This window comes from Plectropomus leopardus, chromosome 1 (genome assembly GCF_008729295.1).
Source record: "Plectropomus leopardus isolate mb chromosome 1, YSFRI_Pleo_2.0, whole genome shotgun sequence".
Classification (NCBI taxonomy): Eukaryota; Metazoa; Chordata; class Actinopteri; order Perciformes; family Serranidae; genus Plectropomus; species Plectropomus leopardus.
Window position 1 is genome coordinate 32,583,484 of NC_056463.1, and position 20,632 is coordinate 32,604,115.

The 20,632-nt window shown below is 39.0% G+C and overlaps 1 pseudogene; it reads left to right on the plus strand.

The window, feature by feature from the left end:
- The first annotated feature begins 81 nt into the window (after window positions 1-81).
- Window positions 82-19,287, plus strand: LOC121941159 (annotated as a pseudogene).
- The last annotated feature ends 1,345 nt before the right edge of the window (window positions 19,288-20,632 follow it).

Consider the following 20,632-nt stretch of genomic DNA (forward strand, 5'->3'; position numbering starts at 1 on the left):
AAAACTTCTGGTAGCTCTCGCAACCTCCCACCTCCACCCTCACAGCTGCAGACTGGTGAGTGTTTCACATCAGCCGGGATCATTCCAGCTCAACTTCTGCGCCTCGTGCAGACTTGAATCAGAGCTCACAGTGGACGTCCAGCTACACGAGGTTTGGTATGTGCCGTTTGACATGTTAATTTATCTAACATGCATGCCAAGGAACTTCTTTTGTTTGCAAGTTCTCTTCACAGCAGAGGTTCTGTATTAGCCTGTCTGTGTGTTAGCTTTACAGCCTTTGGCTTTTGGTGCAATGCTGCATGACTTTTTTTGCACTGAGAAAGGGTTTCTTAGAATTGGTCTGAGACAAAAAAGATTCCTCTCTGAATGTTTGCAAATGGTGCATGAATGCAGTATTGACAGAATAGCCACTGTGACATGTTGTTTGTGAAAATCAATGATCAGTGAAGATCATTGGCTTCAAATGTCACTACAAAGCAGCCAGTTGAGTCTCTGTTGCGTTTCTTTCTTTCTCATTCCAAGTTCACAAGGAAAGATTAAGTCTAGTAATTGCTATTTAAGTGGTATGAAAACTGCAAATTACACTTGTGCAATCGAGTTGTAAGAAATAATTGTATTTTTAAAGTCCCAGTGTGACCTTTTGGCTCTGCTGTGGATTAATTGGTTGTCAACATCCAGCATGGGCTGCACTGGAGGGAAACTCTGCAACTCTTATGGCTGGCCGAAGCTTATCTGTATAGTGTGGATCTGAGGCCACACAGAGCTGATAGTGTCAGTCACAGGTTCACGTGCAGGTAGAGTGATAATGTGAAGGCGTGAATGGGTACTGGAAGTTATTTTACCTTCACATTCTTCAGATAAGATGAACTATTGATCCCCAGCAGGATATGTGGTTCAAAGGGCAAAGAGCAAAGTGTGAGAGAGGAGAGAAATTATGCAAACAAAATGAGTGTGTGTCATGCTGCTGATGTAATTTGACAGTTTTTTTCCTTCCCAGATGTCACCAGTAATTCACGGTCTGGTGCAAACAGCAGAATACTAACTAATCCTACTTAACACGTGCCATGCCTGTGCACAGGGTAAATTATGAGATACACTGCACATTTTCTGACCAAATGAAAACAAAGAAGTCCTCACACAGGTTTTGACCAATAAGAATACACAATACTTCCAGGGACCCGAGAATGGAGTGTGTTAAAATCACACTATGAAACAGAGGTGATCACATGGTCCTTTTGTTGTCATTTTTTACTCCATGAAAAAATGTGATTTTATGCACCCAAGATAAACATTCCCACTCACAAGATTAACCCGCTCTCTAACTGGCAGAGGGAGAGTGCTTGTGATTTGTTTGGCTTGTATTGCTTCTTAGCTTGGCCTATAGGGACATTTGTGACATTAGAAGCATTTATCTAAGAGACATGTGATGTATTTCCACTACTCTCTTGTTAACCCCTTGCTGACCAGCTTCATGGACTGATTGTGCTTCACTCTGAATAACTATGACACCATTTTTGACTTTTGGTATGGACTGCACCTGGAACAGAATCATTCATATATTAAGATTTAATACTGTATATATACAGAAAGAACACCAGAAAGAAAAAAGTGTAATAATAAACAGAAGTGGCACTTCAAAATTAAAGCTCAGTGCCGTAAATTCGCCATACTGCAAAATAAAGTGTTTTTTTTTTCATTTACAAGCTTGACATATTCACGAGTCAACTGCGATCTATTCAGAATAGATTCGAGACCCACTTTTGGAGTTTTTTTTTTTAACTGTTGAATTTCTGTTTATATCACACATTTTCTAACAGACAAGGTGACTGTGCTACCTTAAACTGACATCTTTTGTTTACTGTAAAAAATGTGTAATTTCTGTGCAAACTACTACAAACTACTACTACTACTACTACTAGATCGAAAACCAATCTAGTCAAAAAAACTATAAGAACAAGTAGATAGCATTAGCTAAATATATATATATATATATATATATATATATATATATATAAAATATAAATATACAAACACACACACACACACACACACACATATATATATATATATATATATATATATATATAATTTTTCCTCTCCCTGTTATCTGTCAATGACAAATACATTTTCAAGATATGGTACAATTTGTTAAAGTATTTCACATAACCAAAGGAGGCAATGACTAAATCATCATAAATAATGATCTGAGTAGCTACCCTCTCAGCTTTGACTGTCATGTCATTTGGTGTGGTGAAGCTACTACTACTATTACTACCACTATTTCCCGTTAATAATTGAAATAAAGTGTATTTTCTTCTTTCTATGGTGGACGTGGAATCTGAAAGGACACATTTTTGTTTGTAGATACTGTGACTTATAGAGTATCAACTAAATTGCCTGAAAAGGCATTAAATTTAGGCATTACAACTTTTCAATGGGTTTCACAATTTGCTATCCAGCTCGAAAACTTTAAAGGGATAATTCATCCCAAAATTGAAAGTACATATACAAGTACATATACTCCTTACTTGTAGTGCCACTTATTAATCGAAATTGTGTTGGTGTGAGTTGCAGAGTGTTGGAAATATCGGCTGTGGAGACATCTGCCCTCTGTCCGGTATGACAGAACTAGGCTGCACTCGGCATGTACTGATCAAAGTGCCAAAAAATACATCTGCAAAACTTAACAGCAATGTCTCTTTACAGAAATCATGACCTTGTTACTCAAGATAATCCACAGAACTTGTTGTGAGCAGTTTCTTTCTACTAAAGTTCACCCACCAACCTTATCACCGTGCAGAACAAAGTGTGCGTCTACTCATGGATGTGAGGCTTATGTTGTGACAGCGCAAGACGTAAACATTAATAGTGTCCTCCTTGGCTGAACGATAAGTATCTCTGTGGTGCTATGTGATCTAGGAGTAGGTGCACACTTACCTCTGAATGGTGATTCGGTTGGCGTGTGTAGCATAGTTCAAAAAGGTTCATTTCGTCTCCACAGAAAGATTAGTAAGACTAATTCTTTTCTTATCAACACACTAGAAAGGTGTTTTTTCACCTTAACATGTTTCCACTGCTGTCTTCCTGCAGTTTTCCTAAAAAGAGTCACATGATGTTGTTGTGACATGCCCTATCAGCTGTTTTATACAGGTTTGGGCACATTGCAACAACATCACATGACTCTTTTGAGGAAGACTGCAAGAAGACAGCAGTTAAAACAAGACAAGGTAAAAAAAAAACGACAATCGAAAAAAAATACCTTACCAGTCTGTCGATAAGACAAAATAATTAGCCTTATGGGTGTAATTTGATATGAAGAAAAAAGATATGTAAATTATCATGAGTAGGTAGTCAGGTAATTATATCTGGAGACTGTGCTGTTTAGTTTTTCAAATATACACATACGTATAGTCATCTAGTTCCATTATATTGGAGAGAGGGCAGACCTGACACCAAAAAAAAAAAAAATCGAGATTGATAAATAGCACCATAGTTAAGAGGAAAAGTATGTATTTTTGACTTTTGGGGTGGACTGTCACTTTAAACTACTTTTCCTTAACTTCACTACTTCCGTAGTTACTGCTTTCTGCCTTTGTACTAAAGATTTATATCTTTTGGACACTGCATAGTAGAAGCACAGATGGCTGAGGGCATGTTTTACATTATAGAAGGATCATAAAATGTATGTTTGTGTGGTCTGATGTGCAGAGAGTTTCCAGATGCTCTGTACCTGTTGGGTTTCATTTGGCACCTTAAGGACTCATCGATCTTTTCATCTTTGATGTCTTTCTTAATTAAAATGATAGATAACCCTAATAAAGTGTTGCCAGATTTTGTTATATAACCGTTTCATTTCTTGCTGCCTGATATATAGAAAGTAAAAAGCTGAACTACTAAGACAGGTTCGATCAAAATCATACTTTTCAGTAAAAGCCCGCTGTTTATCACAAGGAATGACAATCACAACGATAAAATGAAGAATTATCTGTATGCAAATAAAGCCTAAAAACCTATACATACATACGACATTGTAGTGTAGCCTCAGTCAGCCTACTTGTTTCCAAATATGGGTTCCTGTAACAATGAATTCTTATTTTTCACTCTAGCCTCTCACTATCAAAGGCTAAGTGTAATAAATTACAGTGCAACATGAGTTGTAGATTAACCATTAATGTGGTTAATCTCAAGTAGGCATGTGAAGGAAAGACCTTTGTAATAAATCAAATAGTGGTGGGGAAAATATGTATTTTATTGACTGAGCTGACAGGTGTGCTGACATTGTCAGGGTTACTGACATTTCTAGTTGTTCCTCATGTCCTCCCACATGGCTGGTACGATGATTAGACGATGACGCTGTAGAGGAAACACCTGTACATGCTATCAGTTAGGAAGGAAAGAAGGGATGTTCAACTTGGACAAAAATTGCATAGTCAGGATTTTGTACTTCACATGATAAAAGGAACAAAGTATGATTTGAGTCTGTCTTTTCTTCTATCATGTACTGTTTGTCAGTATGCTCTGTACAGGCAGATAATACGGCAGCTGATCCTGGTGTCTGATCTCCCACTGAGGCCAGCAGAATTCATCTTACTGGCAGCCTTTGGTGCAATTAGGTTTAAGCTTAGGTTGAAAACTTTGTTGGTAAAAATCTTTAAAATATTTTATAAGTGTCAGCTGCTTTGAAGTCACCAGACTACCATGAGTTTTTTTTTATTGACTTTAATTGTTTATTGATAGGGAGATCATGATAAGCCTTTATAGTCTGTCATGTATGAGGTGGAACTGAATAAAAATTTCAGATTGCTGGAATCATCAAAAGTGCCAGGGATAGATATCAGCTGTAAATGTTGCTTATCGATAAGACAATTAACCAGAGCCTGTTTTATAATGTCACGCTGTGATCTTTGTTCTCATGAAATTGGCTGCATAGAAGTAAGAGGCCTGTGGCCTGTTTCCTCCTGTATATATTTAGTTGTAGCCAGTCCCAGATGGCATTGGGTGAGAGGTGGGGTACAACCTGGATAGGTTGTCAGACTATCGTTTCAGTCACTAATTTTGAACAACGCAGAGAAAACCGACAGAAAGAGAATGCAAACTCAACACTGAAGGGCTCAATCTAGCCAGTGAATTCAAACCTGAAACCATCTTGCTGTGAGGCATCAGTGCTGACCCCTGCAACAACATGTCACCCTGAGAAAAAAAGTGTAACAGAAAATACTGTGAAATATACTACTAGATATATATTTACATGCATGTGTAACAGTGGTATAAAAAAACAAAAACAAAAAAAAACAGACAAAAACCCCAAGCTGTGTCAAGCAACAATGTCATGATACTTAAAATGGGCCTTTTAAGTATACACAAATAAAGCAGCTTGGTGGGAATAATTAAAATTACAATTTAGAGATAAATTTACATGCAAAACTCACCCTTTCATTTCACTTTGACAGACATCTGTCAGCTCTGGCGGGCTACACTAGTAGCAATGATAATGCTCAACGATGCTATACATAAAGTTAGCTCCACACGTAGAGACAAATTACCCGTGTGCGTCCAAAAGCGTCAATAGATAGCATAAGCTGAAAGTCAAAGAAGCCCCCCTCAAACCGTTGTTGAAAAACTAACATTATCATGCAGTTCGCCTGCTGCACAAGTTAAGAGCACTGACACACTCATTCTGATTATTATATTTGTAGCATTTGTAGCATACTGGATATGGGTCAGGTGTATTACATTAAATCAAAACTCATATTAGAGATGACCACGGTGTAAACAGGTAAAGCATTCATTTGCGTCAATACAGAGTCTAATAAGTATTATTGATCAGCAACACATGCGGTCATGAAAAGAGACTTTATTTTTCTATGGAAAATGTTAGCATAACAATGTGATATATTTTCCATCCAAAACAAATCAGTGTACTCCTGTTGCTGCTTCCCACACTGAAACAAATGGTAACAACTGGTGAACCTTTACGCCACTGATCATACAGAACCTGCAGCTTCCCTGCTTTGTAATGTACGATATTATATGAGTTCTGCATGCTCTTTAGTGTGCCATAGTGAAAACATTTTATCAATGTAGTGACAGCACACAATATAAAACGTCATGGACGACCAGTGGAGGATACTGGTAATGTGTATTGATGATAATTACTGAAACTGAGTGACTGAAATATAATTTTTGATATTGACACTGTACATCATTGCATGGCATTTAATCTAAGAGATGAGTTGCAGAGTAAATGACCATGGTCTTCCAATCTTCCCATTTCTTTTTAGGTGTTATGAAAATGTCTTTTTTGCCATGTTAATAGCTCAACCATTAACTGAGGAGGAAAGTGACCTGCTGTGCTGGACAAACACAGACTGAGAGTTCTTCCCTGAACTCCTGATTCGGACATGGGGAAAGTCTACTATGTCAGTAAGAATGTGGGCCTTGGGTTACTTGTGCTGGCCGCGATTGCTCTGGCTACGATTATAGCTCTGTCCATTGCCTACGACAAGGAGAGGGCCAAAAATCGAGGCAAGCCTGAAGATGGAGCAACAGAAAGCACCAGCATGCCTACACCCCTCACCACCCCCTTCACTCCAAAGGAGCCCTGGGACTACTACAGACTTCCAAACTCCCTTGTTCCTGTTTCCTACAATGTCACCCTGTGGCCCCGGCTGAAGCCCAACGCAGATGGCCTGTACGTCTTCACTGGACAGTCAGTGGTGGTCTTCAAATGTGTGAAGGAAACCGACCTCATCATCATCCACTCCAACAAGCTGAACCTCACCACCTATCAAGGGCACCATGCTAAGCTGAGCAGCCTGGGTGGAGCCACCGCGCCCCCGATACAAAAGTCATGGCTTGTCGTGAGGACAGAGTATCTGGTTCTTCAGCTACGCAGAAGACTAGCTGTTGGAACATCATACATACTTAACACTGAATTTCGGGGGGAGCTGGCAGATGACCTGGAGGGCTTTTACAGGAGTGAGTACACTGAGGATGGCGTGAAGAAGTAAGTAATAACACAGCGTAATGTTGTACCATTACTGTGCTCATGATGGTAGTTTTCATGGTTTCAGTGTTCCTATATTTGGAAGACTTTGAAGAATTTTTTTGGTTGATGTCGATTTTGTATTAATGTTTAACTGGAATATTTTGCAGAGTTGTTGCTACCTCGCAGATGCAAGCAACATACGCCAGGAAGTCCTTTCCTTGCTTTGACGAGCCAGCCATGAAAGCTGTCTTCAACGTCACCATCATCCATGACCGAGACACCGTTGCTTTGTCTAACGGCAGGGAAATAGGTTTGTTTAAGGAACAGAAATTTCACATTTTTGTTATGTACACACTTATTCTCTGTGGAACTCGTAAAATCATATTGTCATTTTGATTATTTGATATAATTTCAGACCCTGACCCCAATGACAGTAAAATGAACATACTGTATGTGTTATGTGTAAGACAGTGTGAATGTAAATAATGAATAACTTGGACATGTTTTAGGAAAATCAGCAACTACACTCTGTTAATGCTAACAGAGTGTCAGAGTCTAACTCTTCCCCTCCCTGAACAGCCACTGAGGACTCTGTCATCGACAACGTGCCTGTCAGAGTGACTACTTTTGAGCCCACAGAGAGAATGTCCACATATCTGCTGGCATTTATTGTCAGTGACTTTGTTGACATTCAATCAACCCGAAACAATAATTTGTTGGTAAGACTTTTTTGTTCCCTGTTTACATTACCAGTGTCGTCAGCATACAAATCCATTTGGATCATAGATCAAAAGCAGTACAAAGAACCAACATTAATGATGACAAGGGTCAAAGGTCACACCATCTAGGTTATATTCCTGTCAACTCAGGATAAAAAAATAGGACAAAGAAAAGCATTTTTCCAGTAAAAAGATGTCAACTTCTTTGCAGATCCGAATCTGGGCTCGAAGAAAAGCCATAGATGAAAGGCAGGGGGACTATGCTCTCAACGTTACAGGGCCGATCCTTCAGTTTTATGAGCAATACTACAATGCAACATATCCGCTCTCCAAGTCAGGTAGGTCAACTCTGCATCAACATGCTTTGGTAAAGATTTTCTTGTGAAGACAGAAATATTAACCTCATTTCCTTTACCTCACTCAGCCCAACGTTCAGGCTTTAAATTAAACTGGAAAGAAAAATATTCAGTGCAGAGCTTTGCTGTAAGACATTTTAACCTGTATTTAGACGGTTTTAAGATTGACTTTTTTTGGATCAATCAAAGAAAATAGAGCCAATTGTAGTGAATCATCGGGACTAAATCAGATCAGTTCACCATCGTAGTTTAGCTTGCTGGCTAAAGCCCAGGGGAGACCTGTGCACATCTTATCCTTATTTGCAATACCGGCGAGGGGTCTGAACCCACATGGGCACCTGCGTTCCATGAGTTCCATTGGTCAGGAGATAAAGTGGGTCATCAGCTAATGGTGAGATTGGTATTTCAATCTCCAGCTTGTCCTGTCCACAGTCAAAGTATCCTTGACAAGATACTGAGCCCTGATGTGTTCCTTATGGTTGTTCCATCAGTGTGTGAATGCATGGGAAAGGTTACCGAGTAGCAGGTGGCACCTTGTACAGTAGCCTCGGACACTAGGGTGTGAGTGTGTATGTGAATAGGTTGACGTGACATGTAGTGTAAGAGCACTTTGAGTGGTTGGACAACTAAAAAGGTGCTATACATGAAACAAGTGTGCTTAGGACCCAATAGCAAGACAACTGACAAAAGGTAAAGTTGGTAATGACCTTTATTGCACAGTTTAGGCAGGTAAAAATCAACTCAGTTCAAAATGTCTGATAAAGTCTCTGAGGCTTGAGGAGGACATGGAGTCACTGATTGAAAGCAAGTAATCACAGGGGAAATCCACAAATCCAACCACAAAGGAAATGGGGAAACTCACAGAGGAACGTTGAGGTAAGAAAACAGCCTCTGAAGCAGGCAAACAGAAACCACAAGGGACAAAGGGAAAACTCATAGTCAGAAACAGAAGGCTGAGGCATTTACTGAGGATTCAATGACAAGGGTGAGTTGGGGGCAGGCAGGGTTAGCAACAGGTAGGCAGTCTGAAAGAAGTTTCTGAAAAGTCTTGCATGAATGCCAGTCTGGCAGTGAATGACTGGAGAGCAGAGGCTTAAGTAGAAGTGAGACCGGGTGTAAGCCAATTGTCCTAATTACTGAGGAGCTGAGCAGGCGGCAGGTGTGTGTGTGATTGCTTCCTGGAGGGACTGAGAGAGTGGGGCTGAGTGAGAGAGCTGCGTTAAGGAGTGCAAACTGTGACAATACAAGTACACATCCATTCACCATAGCGTGCTAACAATTTTTGATTACCAGTAAACACTAATTACAGCTGAGACAGCTGAGGAATGTCATTTGGTTTTGCAGGTATTTGGTCATAAACCAAAGTGAAAAACATGATAAAGGTGCTATAATGAAAAGTAAGGAGTTGTAAAAGTTCACAGTTCATCCTAAGAGGAACATGAATTTACAAGGTACAATGGAGATTTATTAGTATTTTTTAAACATAGTTTAGTAAAAAACATGGTTTAAAAAATATAATTATAATTTGTCCTTGATCCTGCTACATCTTTTGGAGTTGAAGGAGGAGTTTAGGAGTATCACAGCCTGGGGAATAAAGCTGCTTCATAATTTGGTGGTTCAGCAGCGGATATTTCTGTATCTTTTGCCAGAATCCAGCAAGGTGACTCACTCACTTCACAGATGACCTTGAATTCCATGACAGTCTATTCAATAGTTATTGTGACATTTCACTCACAACCAATGACAGCCCCATGTTGGCAGTAGAGGAAGAAGTCAGATGATTGTTGAGATTTTTCAGTCTGGACCAAAGTAATTGACAAACCAATCAACCAACGAACTGAAAGACAAATATTTTCATCCCTTCAGCCAAGGCTAGCTGGGCTAAAAAGCAAAATCCAGACACAACACAACACAACATAAATGTTATCCCAAACATGCTCTATTGTCTCTGGTGTGCCAAGCTCCATTTAAAAAGTTTAAATATTAGCAAATATATATAATATATATATATATATATATATATATATATATATATATATAATCTATAATTCTACGATGACACAATGCCTTCAATAGGTCCCACTGGTGAATTCTATCTATCTGTTTCAAGGATCCCCTCAAAAACCAGATGACACATCTCAAGGGGTTATTCCTAATAAAGAATTTCCAAAATAGGTCCCACTGGCGAATTCATCAATTCAGGAGTATTTCAACCTCATTTTTCATCTTATTTTAACTTATTGTTTCAAATACAACATGTTGATGGTAGACAGCCAAGTCTTGTGATGGGCCATTTCTTGGACCGATTTCTGATAATTTTCTGATGTCTTTGTCCTCCCTAGATCAGATAGCTCTGCCCGACTTCCATGCTGGGGCAATGGAGAACTGGGGTCTGGTCACATACAGGGACTGCCCTCCTCTATGACCCCATCATGTCCTCCACTGGAAACAAAGAGAGAGTTACAACTGTCATTTCCCATGAACTCGCACACATGGTAGGCCAAAATATTTCTGCCAAATTGCTATCATAATACCTGTTCTAGTTCTAGTAATAAATAATAAATAATAAATAATAAATAATAAATAATAAATAATAAATAATAAATAATAAATAATAAATAATAAATGATCAGGCATTAATTTGTTCTAATTTGTTTTTGTAACTTAGTCTCAGTTCCACTCTTGTGAGGGACGCAGTAATGTTATAAACCTCCCTTTGCAAAGGCAGATGACATATCGCTACCTGGGGACAAATTAACCCCGCTACCTTTAAGTTGCTTGACATAATAATAACTCTGTCAGATAGCCACCGCTTTTTACAGGAAAATTGTTTCCCAGAGAGGGTCCTGACAATAACTGGGGTATTAGTGGTTACTCATGGTTGTAACTCTTTGTCTCTATACTCTTTATGCATCATGTTTTTTAGTGGTTTGGCAACCTGGTGACTCTGCAATGGTGGAATGACCTGTGGTTGAATGAGGGCTTTGCTTCATACGTGGAGTACCTCGGAGCTGACCATGCTGAGCCCACCTGGGGCATTGTAAGAGCCATGCTTGTGCCTTAAAAAATACAGTATAGAGCATTGATGATTACATTTCACAGATCAATGACATCTCATACAAGTGGTTAGGTCATAAAGTCAGTCCTAACTCATCTCTCTGTTTGATTACAGAAAGACGAGATTATATTGGCTGATGTGCACAAAGTGTTTGCTGTGGACGCACTGGCCTCCTCGCATCCGCTGTCCCGTCGAGAAGAGGAAGTCACTACCCCTGCTCAGATCAGCGAGATGTTCAACACCATCTCCTACAGCAAGGTCTGCTTGTCTGGCAGAATTTATACAGTGTCTGATACAGGATTTTATATAGTGGTGCTAGAATCCTAAAACCTGGAAATCAGTTAGCATTTTTGCACCTCTGGCGCCTTAATCTCAAAGTCATTGGGTTTTTGAATGAGTTTTTGGTTTGATGACTGAAATAAGTGGTTAACAAAAGCTTAAAATATTTTCACATTTTGTTTTACAACATAAAATATATCAGTAAATGCCCCAATTCTTTAAGCTTTTACATGTATTAAAAAAGGCAGTTTCTAACAAGTGGCTGAATGAGACTACAGATCATCATCACACAGAACAGCTTTGCAGTCTTGTTGTGGTGTTGACAATGAAGTCATGCAACAATGTTGTAGTTCGTGTATTACATTGATAATCTTGCTGAACATAATGGAAGTGTCATAAACTTTTGTTTCCCACAGATCTTATTTTCTGCAATAATCCACCTACAAAAAAACCCCAAACAAACACGCAAACATAATTCCTGCATCACTCTACACAGACATACAGTATTTATTCCAATTCTGTCCTCTCACATATTTCTTACAAGTATTAAAGGTTATGTAGATAACAATGTTCATATATTTTTATCATCCACTATGATTGGGAATACTCAGAAATATCATGTCATTGGTATAATTTCAAGCAGCTTTTCTATTTTTTAAAATTATTCATTTGTAGGCAATTTTATCTGATCTACTCTTTTTCTTTAATTTCCTGGAAAATGCATTTAGCACGAAGACACCCCCCCCCAACCAAAAAAACACATTACATCTTTGTATAAGAAAAAATTTAGTATGACTCCTGAGTCATTTCCTGACTCAGGAGCCATGTTTCCCCATCAGGAAAACATCTTGTTTTAATATATTGGATTGAATGCATAATCTTTTGCTTTGGTTGCTGTGTTTGTTGTTGTCAGGGAGCTGCGGTGCTCAGGATGCTGTCAGAGTTTCTCACTGAGCCTGTGTTTGCCAAGGGACTCAGTGTGAGTATTCACTCTGTCTGCCTCATTACTTTATTACTGCTGCCACTGTGTGTGTCTGTGCATGTGTTTGTGCATGTCTGCGCAATAGTGACAAGGTCTGTGGGTGTGATGAATCGCACTGCATTCATCTTATTGTTACTCTTACTGGTGTGTGTGTGAGTGTGTTTGTGTGTGTGTGTGTGTGTGTGTTTGTGTTTGTGTGTGTAAAACCACAAGATTGCTCAGGATTTTTCACTTTTAATTTCTGATGTGTTGCTTCATGTGCCCTGTGGTCAGACTCTGACTAATAACAGAATTTATTTTTAAATATGCTGCCTAATGCAGCTTTATAAGAGCAAATCACTGATGTATGACCTGCTGTGCATAAATACTTTTTCTTTCCAGTCTTACTTGAACACATTCGCCTTTGGCAACACAGTGTATACAGACTTGTGGGACCATCTCCAGCAGGTCGGTACAGTAAAAAAACTTCAATTCACAAACGTGTTGTGCACAATTTCACTAAGCAATGTGTCCTTGAATGTGTGTATGTTTATTCCTAAATGTCTGCTGTTTGTTGTTAGGCAGTTCAAAACACACCAGGTATGCATATTCCCCACACCGTCCACGACATTATGAACCGCTGGACTCTTCAGATGGGCTTCCCAGTGGTCACTATTGACACCCGGACAGGAAGTATCACCCAGAAACACTTCTTGTTGGATCCAGACTCTGTAGTGGACAGGCCCTCTCACTTCAAGTAGGAATCACAAGTCTCATGTAGAAGATAAATGAGATTCCTTCATGTCATTTCTGCCATTTGGATGAATATTTACAAGTGGCTGAAACACAAACAAAATAGTTCTATGTCTTGGAATCGCAATATTAGCTCACAACAAAAGCTCTGTGAAATCTCAGTCAAATACAGTCACTTTGACCGTGCTTTCGGCTAATGATCCTGATGCCCAAAGCCACCTTTCATGTGGACCTGATATGCCCCTGAATGGCATCAACTGAGAATGTAGCAAGGGCACCTATAGAACGGGCAGAAGGGGCAGTAGATGGGTCCATCAAACCCTGGACTTTTATGCAGGTGTCTGTGAAGTGAATTAACACCTAACCATGTGCCTCCTTTCCCTAATCCTGACCATCTGGTGCAGCATGTGCGTTTGTTGACTTTGCAGCGTTGGTTGCTTTGTGCTTTTGTTGCCTAAACATAACCACATGCAGGGTCATCCCACCATGTGCTTGTGTTGATATCACAGTAGTGGTATCCCAGAATGTATATAACAGATGCAGAAGGATTCCTAGTGTGTAATATGTAGAGTGGAAGTCCACTGCAACTTGGGATGATGAGATTTGGGATGAGAATGTGTTGGAATGTTATGAGTTTAGGTAATTGGTCATAAACAGAAGGATTGGGAATGTTTAGTTTTGATGAAAAGCAGATAAAAAGTAAGAGGATCACATACGTACCAAATGTTATGGCAATCTATCCAGTATGTGTGGAAACACGTCACTCAAATCTACAAATTTGTGGTGATGCTAGATGAAAATGTATGAAAAATATGTTGCTTGTGTCAGAGGGATTCATCCTCTGGGGACCATAAATATCTCTACCAGATTTCATGGCAATCCATCCAATAGCATAACAGAAAGGCTGACCAACAGCCCAACATTGTTATCTGTAAAACTAAACTGCTAGTGTAGCTAAAAAGCACATCTGTCCAACTTTTTCACTTCCTTCTTTGTCCATTTTCTGTCCAGTTACACTTGGTTTGTCCCAATCAAATGGATGAAAACAGGGGTGGAGCAGCAACAGTACTGGCTCCTTAAAAAGACAGGTATGGTCATACAGTAGTAGCTCCTAATGCTCCTCTGTAGTGGATCTTCCTGCCAGATGAGTGGCCTCAATCACCAGTTGTCATGGTGTTTCTTAAATGTTTTTCACCAGACATTCACAATCCAATGAGAGTTTCAGGAAGAGACTGGGTGCTGGCCAACACCAATGTCTCTGGCTACTTCAGGGTGAACTATGATCTACAAAACTGGGAACGTCTCCTCTCCTTGCTCAACACCAACCATCAGGTGAGTCACATGCCTGTTCACAAATCTTCCCATGAAGTAAGTGATGAGGTAGCAGAATCTTGATTCATATCTTGATTCATTCAACATTTAAAATAAAATAAGTAACAATAAATTTGGACAAAATAAAATGGCGAGATAAAAACAAATAATAATAAGAAATAAAAATAAAAATAAAAATAAAAACTGAAGAAAGAGGAAAGCCTATATGTATGGGTCGCTGTAGTGTATAATAAGCTACATTTTCAAAGTTCTGCCAGAGTCGAGGCATCAACTGCCATATGTATGCAATGTTGGATTTTTATATCAAACATAGTGAAAGTTTCAAATAATGACATAAAAGAACTCTCTATGAGAAAAAAGCTCAAGCCTATAACCATAATATGTGTTATTTTGCCTCTGATGTTGTTCAGTTATTCCCAGTTTCGGGCCATATCCCTGCTAAAATATATTCAGTTGCAAAGATTTTAGTTAAGAAACTTTAATTTTTGATTTTTAGCAGTAGAAAGGGCTTCTTTCCTCTGTCACAGTCATTCCTGGTTGCAATGACAATGCAAAGACTATGAGACACTGAAGACCCACAAATGCTGACCAATCACAGCAGACTAGGCTTTTTTGGGAGGGTTGCTTAAAGAGACAGGCACCAGAATGAAGCATTTCAGACGGAGGGTGAACACAGATTTCCCAGCACAGTCAGTATGAGGGAAGGAAAGTGTTTTTTGAGCATTAAAAGCATGTAAATATGTTCTAGCAGAAATCCAAAAACACAATTATGAACCTTAAAATAAGCAGAGTTTCTCATTCCACTTTACAAGCAGATTCTGGATTTGTATGCGATGGCAAATCACACAGCTGATACTAGATGGGGTTAGTGTGTACATCCAAGAGGCCGTACAAATAAAACTACGTTTTGATGCGTTATCCTACATTGGAGAACAGACCTACACTATAGAGCCTGTCAGAGGGCAAAGTCTGGATGAAATAAAGTTGCTTTATGACACACATTTGGATTTTATTCACTTTAACTACAATTTTGTTGCCCTGTTTCCAGTATGGTCACATAAAGGGTTTCAGAGATTTTATTCGTTCTGTTTAATCAGAAATGTGCCAGTTTTAGCAAATTTCATTCTCGACATTGCATTTTCAGTTAGTCTTAAATTTTAATGATAGGAATCCAGAATTAGATGTGGTTTCTGAAACTGCAAAAAACCAAGACTGTATAAGAGACTGTTCTGGTGGCTTTACCACATGGGCTTGGTTGTACATGAATTTGACAATATTCTTAACTGTGTTTCTTTCAGGCCTTAACAATCATCAACAGAGCACAGATCATAGATGATGCGTTCAACCTAGCAAGGTAAAGAAAAATGCATATTCAAAATACTGAAACCTTCACACATTGTATGTCTGCAAAGATTGTAAAGGATTTGTTCACTTTGTGTAGAGCCAAAATAATCAGCACAGCACTGGCCCTAAGCACGACCAAATACCTGTCCAAGGAAAGAGACTACATCCCCTGGGAGTCAGCTCTGAGAAACCTCAACTACTACATCCTCATGTTTGACCGCACTGCAGTCTATGGAGCTTTTCAGGTTGATGATGCTTTACTATGAATACTGATACTGCTCATTTTGATACTGGCAGGAGAAATGTATAAAGGGAAAGTGTGAAATGACTGGACATAAAACCTATTGCTGCTATAATTTTATTTTAGTTATACCTGAAGAAACAAATTGAACCACTTTTTGAGCACTTCAAGACGATTACAGCTAACTGGACCAAAGTACCTGCAGGACACACTGACCAGTAAGAATTGAGAAGATGTATTTTTAAAACAAAAAGGTGACTTACCATTTTGGTGATGTAATTTAATTCAATATTTATTTTCTGTTGCTAGCTTTTCCACATGCTCACACACGTTGGGTATTGTCATGCTATATTGCAGTTTTTCCCCATCTCCCCTCTCAGGTATAATCAGATCAATGCCATAGGGGTAGCCTGCAGTATGGGTGTGGAGGGTTGCAGGGATGTGATCAAAAGCTGGTATAGACAGTGGATGGAAAATCCACATCACAACCCGTGAGTACTGAGTAGTCAAAGTCCGCTTTATTGAGTTTGAAGGTTTCATAATTGCACATATTTGACTTTTTTGCTGTCTGTGTCAATTCACCCCAGACAGTGGGTGAAACGACTGCACAAATGTGTTGCTAGCTAGCACTGTGTGTGTGTGTGTGTGTGTGTGTGTGTGTGTGTGTGTGTGTGGAGAGACTTTTGTGTTGGGTATTCATTTTCTAATCTACTGTATGTTTGCATTGATTTTGATCAGGATCCACCCCAACTTGAAAAGCACAGTTTACTGCCATGCCATAGCCTACGGTGGTGTGGAGGAGTGGGACTTTGCCTGGAGAATGTTCAAGAACACCAGTCTGGCATCTGAAGCCTCCAAGCTCCGCGCTGCTATGGCTTGTGCCAAAGCACCTTGGCTTTTAAACAGGTATGCATGACTTACAGATGTTTGGGAGTATTCTCATTCAAGGAGTTTTGTGAATGAAACACTTGTACTCTACCAATGTAAAATGACTTTTGTCTCTCCTGCAGAGAGAGCTTTAAGTGTTAAACACACTTGATATGTTGGATACTTGAACACTGATGTGACAAGTTGTTCCAAACAAAATAGCAAACGTGACAAAAGGTTCACTTAAAGATTTCATGTAGGATGGAAAACTGTAACTTCTTTCGAAGCATACAAGTAACAACGTTAGGACAGTGACTCCTTAAATCCATTGAATTTATTTTTGTAACATGCTGCAGCTGCAAAGAAGAAAAGATTCAAGGCTACGTTTAGACTGCAGGCAAATCAAATTTGTTTCATAAATTAGGTCTTTAAGACAGACTCTCTGCGCAAGTCATCAGATCAGATTGATGTGTCCTGTCTACATGGTTTGCTGTGGCATCGACATAGGCCTCAGTGGCTACATAGCTACACTGGTGACATGGCTTGACAAATAGAGGTCCATCATTTTGCCCTCATTGCTTCAAGTAGTGGGTATTTATTTCAATTTATTTAAGTGTCATAGCTTTTTGCTAGGGGCAGCATTGATTCTGCTCAGTACTTCCATCATACTTGATTTGACGTTGTCATTCTGTGTTGCATTGTTTTGTTTTTTTTGCTGTCCAGAATCTAAAATCATTCAGGATACAATCTGGATATGCCAAAAAATGGATTTGGGCTCACAGTTGCATACATTTAGGTCAACAAACTGACTCAGTATTACAATGTTTTTGAGCAATAGTCACCTAATATTTGCTAGCACTGGCTAACATTGGCAACCATACGCAAAATGTTGCATTGTCTTTGTATCATGCTGGTAATGGAGCTAAAATGAGTGGGTTTTTTGTCCAGTGGAAAGGGAGCTTCAGTGGAATCAGTTTGAGGATAGGTAGCACTAACACTAAGGCAAAAACCCTGCCAACCTTTTTTATATGCTCCAGATGCTTAAAATATTAAATGCTCCTCTATTAATCTTCTGAAATAAGTGTATATAAAAAGTATGTTGGAAATGACTGCTTTGTAAGAAAATATTTTGTTTGTGTCAGGTATCTGGAGTACACCCTAGACCCAAGTAAAATCCGCAGGCAAGATGCCATCTCCACCATCCAGTACATTGCCGGAAATGTCGTGGGGATGCCGCTGGCCTGGAACTTTGTCAGAGAAAGATGGAGTCACATTTTCGATCAGTAAGAGCTCAATCTTCTGGAGGCTTTGATGGAAAAACAGTCAGCACTCTCATGGAATAAATTAAGAATGGAAGAATATTTAATACACAGGATCCACAGCAGCTCTCAACTAAATGTGAAAGTTAAAAATGCTGATGAGTTCTAGATTGTAATGTAACTTCTCCAGCTGCACATATGGTGCTATTTTTCCTTCACTTACTCACCCAGTGTGCTGAGTGTGCAAGCATTTCTTCAAGCGTTCCCAAGATAGAGCTGGCTAAGAAATTATCAAAGGACTTCATAATGAAGCATGCATAACTTTATGTGAAGTGTTAACAATGTTGCAGCTGTTTTTGACTCTTCACACCGACATCACCAGACTTTATCAGTGTTCAGTGAGATCAGCACAGGAATACATTTCATTTCCTTCTGCTGATCGCCGTCATTGTATCACCACACCTTTAAAATGTACGGCATATTTTTTTTTGTTAGGTTTGGAGGAGGATCATTTTCCTTCTCTAATCTCGTGAGTGGGATCACAAAGAGATTCTCCACAGAGTTTGAGTTGCAGGAGGTATGCAGCCCACGCAGTCACAACCACACTCAAACACACACCGTATTTCCTTTAGAGTATTCAGAGGAAAAGAAAAGAAAGACAACACATGAAGGAATTAAGTTTTTCTGTCTTTGCTTTTTGTGTCTCCTTTCAGTTGAAGAAATTCAAAGAGGACAACCTCCATGTTGGTTTTGGCTCCGCCACTTTGGCCGTGGAGCAGGCCATAGAAAAGACCACAGCCAACATCAAATGGGTGACAGAGAACAAAGCCCATGTGCTGAGGTGGTTTACTGAAGAGTCCACATGAGAACACTTAGTCAGAATTACACACTCTTTTCTTTCACACACTCTCTTCTCTCTTTTTTTGTACTGTCAGGGATACGTAATGAATGACAATCACTATAATCATCAGGAACAGCAAATGTTTCTTTTTCTTGGTAACAGTTGCGCAAAGACATCTGGAACATAATGATGATCAGTGGACTGTGTATATATCAGTGATGTAGCTGTAACTAAAGAAATATAACTCTGACCTCTCGTCTGTGCTTTTCAGAAAGAAACCTATTGCAAGATTTTTTTTTACTTGCATAACATCTATTCTTAGTCTAAGAAAGGCCCACATTTGATGTCATTTTCTTTTCCTTACACTTCACATTATTTGTTGCTGCTTACAATGATATATGCATCGTATTGAGCCACTTGTAGACCACCAGAGCAGCTTCAGAGTTCATAGGCATTAACTCTACAAGTCGCTGAAACCTTTGAATGATCAGGATTAAACATCAACTTCGTACTGTATTTAAAAATGACAGAGTTACATGATCTTAACAACTATGGTGAATTAACTTTTCCTGCAGCTTCTTCCATGTTAAGTCATTTTCAGCACTGGTTATCATTAGATTCAGTGGTAGGAGAAAAATATAGTGTAAAAAGTGATCTTACTATATAAATTAGCCTGATTTAAATTTTAATTAGGCTTTTTGTTGTTTGTGCTTTTTTTGTGTGTGAAAAAAACAACATGATGGTGAAATCATAAATCATTGCACTATATGATGCACTGATTCTTTGCCGAATTTTTGCAAAGACTTAAAGGTGAAATAAATCGGAAAGGCTCAGAAAGACCTAATGTCAGTGTCTAATTTTTTTCTGACCATATATTTTCTGTGACAAAAATCATATTCCTCTGCCTCCTGATTGTGTTTCTAATGGCATTTTAAAGAATCCACCTGGCCTGAATGAAAACAATCAATCAGAGAAGATGCCGGAGTTCTTATGTGAAAGTCAAAGAAAGGTTTTTGTCGTCAGTCTTATTAACTTGTGTTTTCATGTCCAATGTTATTGGCAGCACGAGAGGTGTCTGACATGTGTTAGCCCTCCTGACCCTGATTGGTTGTTTTTGTTCAGGTGTAATGGATTCTTGCAAATGCTGCTAGAAGCACCAAAAGAAAGCCCAGGAATATGATTTTTTTTTCACTGATTGTCTGTCTCAGGTACTTCTGTCAGGATATAGTGACTTTTTCAAATATGATAAAATAATAATTTTTTCCCCCAATATATAAAAGTTACCAATTGAACATTCAAATTTGAAGGTGGTTTCTGAAAGTGATGAAATCAAAGGCTCCTCCTGTTCATGTTTCTGTGTGAGTGTGCGTATGACTACACTCCTATGGGGATCGGTCTGGTCATGCTGTCAGTACCACATCAGTTACTGGAAATGGAATCTTAAAGCAAATTTTCCACTCCAGGGCAAAGCAGTGAGCTCAGCCCAGATTAGAGAGCTTGTTTGAAACAGATGTTGTGTCAGTTCAAAGTGACAACATGAGCTGATAAGAGGATTAACAGATGTTTTATGACCTTTATGAGGTTGAAAACAATGAGAAAGGTTAAAGAGACTATCAAAGTCAATCTACTGGTCA